A 6,929-nucleotide genomic window follows, 5' to 3' on the forward strand; every position below is an offset into this window, starting at 1 on the left:
TATTCCAATGGGGACAAACAGACAATAAAGAGAAATAAGTGAAAAAAACCCTAGGTATAGTGATTAGTAAGTGATGTTGAAAAAAAGTATATAAAGAAGAGAAAGAGAATTGGGAATGTCTGGAGAGGGATTTATAATGTTATGCAGGATGGCCAGGAAAGGCATCATAAGAAGGTGACATTTGAGGAAAGACCTGAAAGGGTGACTCATGCAGGTAACTGGACAAAGAGTGTTACAGGCAGAGGAAACAGCAGGTGCAAAGGCCCTGAGGCAGGGGTGTGCCTGATGCATTGGAGAAAAGGAAAAGAGGCCAATGTAGCTGGTATGGATGAATGAAGGGGCAGGTGGTACAACGTGTGGTCAGAGAGGTAATGATGGAGAGGACAGGAAAGATGGTGTAGGCTTTCTTGATTTGTTCAATGGGTGTAAGCCACAAATATCATTATTTTGTTACTATTCCTTAAATTGACTTACTTTTTGTTTAGAAACATTGATTTGAGATGAAAATTTTATACCACTACTACAGATGAAGAACCAGTATCACTTGCCATACATAGAAGGTGACCAAATAAATAAATAGAACAAAACTGGAACAACATTAATTTGTAGGGAGATACTGTGGCCCACAGAAGGCTTGAGGCCACAGTATCTCCCTGGAGATTCAAGATCAGTTCAGTGATCTCTTTAAGAGACTGACTAACAGTCTTAGAGAAGTGCTAAGAAACAGTAGCACCAAATGAAGACTTTCCCGTGAAATGGAGACTATCTAGAATCATCTGTTCCTCTAGGTCGGGAGACCAACAGTTCTGGTTTCCCTAGGACTGTGAACATCCCAGAATGTACTTTCAGTGCTATCATTCTGGACAAACCAGGATTGGTTGGTCATCCTACCACCAGGGGTCCCCATCCCACACTTTAGTCTCAGACCATCTTGCTTAGGCTTGTGTTCTCTAGTTTGCCATTTGTGGTAGGCTGACTCTAAGATGATCATTGCCTCTTGGATTTGTACCCACGCAGAGCACCCACGAATACCCTTGAGTGTGGGTGCAACCTGTGACTTGCTTCTAACCAGTAAAATATGGCCAAAGTGATGGGCTGTCACTCCCGTAATTAAATTACATAAGATGGCGACTTCCACATCCCTGACATACTCTATCTCTTGCTTCTCTGCTTACACATTTGATGAAACAAATGATGCTGGGGAGGCCCAAGGGCAACTCTGGCCATCAGCCAACTAGGAACTAAGACCCAAAAGCCCAGAGGAATTAAATGTTGCCAAAAACCACGTGAACTCAGAGGCAAATTCTTCCTGTCAGTCCTTCAGCTGAGACCCCGCCCTGGCCGACACCTCGACTGCAGCCTCATGAGAGACCTTGAAGCAGACCCCGTGAGCCCTGTCCTGACTCCTGATCCACAGAAACTGTGAGATAATAAATGTATCTGTGTGCATTTTTAAGCCATTTTTCGTGGTAACTCAGCAATATAGAAGCCCCCTCCCCTTATCTGTGGTTTCAGTTACTTGCAGTCAACTGCCAGTCCAAAAATATTAAATGGAAAATTCCAGAAATAAACCATTCGTAAGTTTTAAATTGCACACCTTTCTGAGTAGCATGATGCATTCTTGTGCTGTCCTGCTCAGGACATGAATCATCCCTTTGCCCAGTGTATCCACCTGTCCCCGTTATCAGATCGACTGTCACAGTATTACAGTGCTTGTGTTCAAGGAACCTTATTTTACTTAATAATGGCTCCAAAGTGCAAGAGTCATGATGCTGGCAATTCAGATATGCCAAAGAGAAGCCGGAAGGCACTTCCTTTAAGTGAAAAGGTGGAAGTTCTCAACTTAATAAGAAAAAAAATCATACACTGAGGTTGCTAAGATCTACATAAGAACCAATCTTCTATCTGTGAGATTGTGAAAAAGGAAGAGGAAATCTGTGCTAGTTTTGCTGTCACAGCTCAAACTGCAAGTGTGTGGCAAGTGCCTAGGATGGAAAAGACATTAAGTTTGTATAATAAGATATTTAGAGAAAGGGAGAGACTAACCACGTTCACATAACTTTTATTACAGTATATCATTATAATTGTTCTATTTTATGATTAGTTGTTGTCTTTAATCTCTTACTATGCCTAATTTATAAGTTAAACTTTATCATAGGTACTAATGTTTAGGAAAAAACAGTATATACAGAGTTTGGTACTATGCACGGTTTCAGACATCCACTGGGGTTTTGGAACGTGTCCCCTGCAGATCAGGGGGAACAGCTATGTGTAACTAAGACATTCTTTCTGTCCCAGTGCCGACCATTTGCGTGGCTCACTGATGCACCCTTTACACTTGAGGCTTTGGCATCCGGCCTTCAAGGAACTCCGCCCTATCTCACTCTGGCTGATAGTGTCTGAGGGTCCACTTGGTGGACAGAGCCCAATATCTGTACTTGGAGGATTATCACTCCCAGCCTGACAAGCAGGAGAGTGAAGGGAAATCAAGGCCTGGAGGTGCTGGAGTCCAGGCCACTGGGTGTCTGAAGCCCGGCAGGCTGCTTGCCGGAGGTAGGGCGCCAGCCACTGGGCTGGGGTCGGGGATGACTCTGCACTTTTAACCACTCCCTCCTGGCCAAGCCCCCAAACTGCAGGGTCACCACCACCTCAAGGCCTTCTGTTCTCTAGATCTTTCTTCTACCCTCCCTGATTCTGACCTTCTTGCCTGTCTTCCTAATGTCCCATTTGATAGTCTTGCGCCTGATTCTCTCTTCAGCCTGGGGCCTTCCATTTGACGAATCTGGCTAGCATGTTCAATTTTCAAATCAAAATAAGTGAATATTCTTACAAAAATAATTTTTACACATTTAAGGAAATTTAGGGGAATAATAAGCACGAAGGAAAAATGGAAAATCATCTTAATCACACCACCCAGAGACAGCCACTTTTAAACCTGATACGTTTTCTACCTTTTTTTTTCCTTTGACTGTGTATCATCTAAGTGCATTTTTAACGGTCTCGGAATGTAAGTAGTTTCATGGCCTGTACTTTGTATTTTTCCACTCAACTTTCTATCATAAACATTTTCCCACAGCAATAAATATACCTCTAGTCACTATTTTAAATTATTGAACGACATTCCATATTATTTAATTCATCCTTACTGTTTTTTGCTCTCACGTTACAGTTTAAAGAAATACTCTTTCAGTTGCTGCCACATCTAGACTGGGTTCACTAGGAGTGGAACCGCTGGGTCAAAATGATGAGCATTTTCAAGGCTTTTAATAAATGTGGACAAATCTCCCCCAGCAATGTGTTGGAACACTCTTCGCCCTCTCCAGGAGCAGATACGTTGTTCCCCATGCTTTAAAACTAGCTCTTCTTTTTGTGATTTTTTTTTTTTATTGTTGTTTGCCATCACAATCCCATGATGTCACAGCTCCCACCATTACCAGACACCCACCCATTCTGATGTGTCAAATGTATAAACTTAGACAATCCGTGCTCAAAAATTATTTACATGCGTGTGTATCCACAAACAATACAGAATATTGCTTTGGAAGGCATTTTTAAAACTTCATGTAAACGCTATTGTGTTATATAGTTTCTTCTATTGCCCCTTCGTGTTCAGTCAATGCCGTTTTTGAGATCTGTGTTACTTAACTCTAATTTTTTGTCTTCACTCTTCTATAAATTTATTTTCAGACTGATGTAACTAGTTGCCATCACTTTGCTTTGCAAACAATGCTCTGATGAATAATTTTATACCTATCTCTCTATCTTTGCTAGAGTTTCTAAGCAGAGGGATCGCTGGGTGGCTGGCAGTGTTTTTCAAACTTATTTGACTGTGACCCACGATAAGAAATACGTTTTACATCATGATCTGGTAAGACCTCCTCCACATACACAAGTAAAGGAAAAATGTTGTGAAATAATACTTAACCTTATTATGAGAAAAGCATTCTAATGGGTTTTATTCTATTTAAGTCAACTTCCAATTTTAATGTTGATCACAGCCTACTAAACAGATTATTTAACATATGAATGGGCTATGACTCACAATTTGAAAAATAATAGATTACAATGTGTTTAGTCTCACTACATACTTTGAAATAACTCTTCAGAGTGGCTACGCCTATTTACAAGGCATTAGGTTCTTTCTTCTCTGCATCCTACTCAGCACTTGAAATTATCTTTTTTCTTTTTTCCCCACTCTGACGAGTGTAAAGCGGTGTGTCATCATTGTTTTAATTTTTGTTTCTCTGGTTACAAGTTGAGTTTCTCTTCGTGTTTATTCCCTGCTTGACTTCCTTGAGAGTGGGCTTGCCTATTTTTCTGTTGGGTTGCCAGATTTTTTTTCTTGCTGATTTACTACTGAGTTTCTTGTATAATTTACATTTTAATCCTTCATTGATTGTTGTCGCAAATGTATTGCAAATACCTTTTTCCAATCTGTTAATCATTTGTTGACTTTGTCTGTGATGTCATTTATTGAACAGAAATCCATCCACCATCTTCTTTATGGTATTTTATTTAAGAAATGCTTTCCTCACTCCTTTTAATTTTTTATAGCTTTTTAAACCATCTGAGGTTGGTCTTTATACGATGTGAGGTGGAATATAATTTTATTTTTTCCATGCAGTGGATCCACTTTCCCCAACACCATTAAAATAATCCATCCTTTCCCCAATGATTTCTGTTGCCCTCTATATAACATACCAAATATCCATTTACATGGGTCTGTTTCTGAATTCTTCTCTTCTGTTCCATTGTTCTATAGTTCTTGCATTAATAGCACATGCTGAAAAAGACTTTATATCTTAATGTTGGCTGAAATAAAATCACGCAACATGAGAGTTGTGGTTTAAGTTTTATTTGGGGCAAAATGAGGACTATAGTCCAGGAGACAGTCTCCCAAAAAGCTCTGAGAAACTGTTCCAAAGGGGCAGGGGGAAAACTCAGTATTATATATGATTTCAGTGAAGGGGGGACGTGCAGTCAAACACACATCTAGGCAAAGATTTGCTGCTAGTCAAGAGGAGCAGATGTCACCGTTAATGATTTTAGTGCTTTTCTAGATATGAGGAGGTGCAAGAATCGGGGTCATGATATCTTCTCCTGAAAATATCTAACTATCTGAAGGCAGAGCACAGAGTGCCTCATTCCTGACCTCCACCCTGAACTTGCAGGGTGTGTCGGAGGTCAGCGGCTGCAGCAGCTCGTAAGTTAATCCAAGCAGAGTTAGATGGCCCATGCCAACGTGATCCAATCCTTGGAGAGGCAGATGGCAAGTGCCAATTTTTGTTAGCATTGATAATATCTGGTAGGCTGAGTTTCCCATTTCTGCTTTTATTTTTGAGACGACTTGTCATAGCTACTTGTGGAAACTTCTTCCATGCACATTTTAGCACTGGTTTATGTAATTTCTTTCCCCTAAATATTAGTTAGAATTATATTAATTGATACTATTACAATGCTATGCATTACCTTCCACAAACATAGTTTATTTCTTCATGTATCCAGTAGATAAAAATCTCCTTTAACAGGTTTTCTCTGGCATGTTTAGCTAAGTTGATTCCTAGATAATTCATTTTCTTTCTCTTTTTTTTTCCTAAAAAAAATAAATTCTCCAATTCAATAGATGGGAATGTATCTTCTTTCAGGACAGCCAGGTTTTTCTATATACTTTCCTTCATGACCCTATCTCCTGGATCACCTCTTTGGCAAGGGATGACCCCAAAGATCTCAGACACCCAGGCCCCTGCAAGGACCAAGCAGAACCAGTAAGGCATTAGTCAGATGGGCAGTTGCCAAGAATATCAATCTATAGAAGATGCCAAGCCACTCTGGGGCTCTAAAATAACTACATGTGAAATGAGATGGAGAAAATTATATTGACCTGAAGCCCTTTCAAGGATGTCACTATACCTATTTGAAGGTGATACGTTTAAAAACTGCTTGAGGAGTTGCTTTGGACTATCAAACTGCCTTTTAAGGAGGATGGGCCTGCGTAACTGCAGGGCAATGGGTTCATTAAGCCCCAGATATGCAAGTTTGTGGCCTGAGCTAAATAACCTGTTGCCACAAGGAGTCTTCCTTTGCAGCAAATCCTTTGTGCATCACCCAGCCTCTCTTCTAAAACAAAATGTTGGACAAACATGTATTTTTTTTTTCACGCCGGGAACTTAGTTTTATTTTATCCTCTAATGACCCAGTGAGGAAAGTAGGGTGTCCCTTTTTCGCAGATAATGAAACTAAGGCACAGAGATAGTAGGTAGCTTATCCATGGTCATACAGATTAGCCAGCCCAAACTTGCCCCTTTTATACACAGAGAAACTGAGGCTCAGAGTAGACTAGTAACTTGCCCAAGGTCACCCAGCAAATTAGTGGTCGAGGTGGTCTCAAAAATTATATCACTTGAGCAAACATGTATTTAAAGGGAAAAACAGACACTGACTTATTATTATTAGTTGCTCTGGGCACATACACATCTCAGGCTGGCAAGGGGTGGGGAAAAGGAAAAGTCAGACAGCCAGGGGTCCCAGTAAGTATGAAACAGAGGTTCAAACCTAGAGGAACCAGGAAATCAGGTGGGCCACCCAGAACAGGGAATTTTACTGGAACTATGGCCCATGCAGGATGGTACAGGACCTCTTGAATTGAGCAGTGACCCAGTTATTGAAACACCAGCACATTCCCTGACAGAGAGAAAAATGGCAAAAGACCCAACCAGGCAAATTTCCAAATGAAGAAAAACAAATGGCCAATAAAAAAGAAAGAAAGAAAGAAAGAAAATGTTCAACTTCACTAGAAAGCCAGAGGACAATAAGGGATTTCTCCCCCTATCTGATTGGCAGGATTTCTTTTCTCTTTTCCTTCTTCTAGCTTCTTGTTCTTTCTGTCTTGCTCGCTCTTTCTTCCTAACGATGATACTCATTGTTGAGAG

This window comes from Vicugna pacos, chromosome 19 (genome assembly GCF_048564905.1).
Source record: "Vicugna pacos chromosome 19, VicPac4, whole genome shotgun sequence".
Lineage (NCBI taxonomy): Eukaryota > Metazoa > Chordata > Mammalia > Artiodactyla > Camelidae > Vicugna > Vicugna pacos.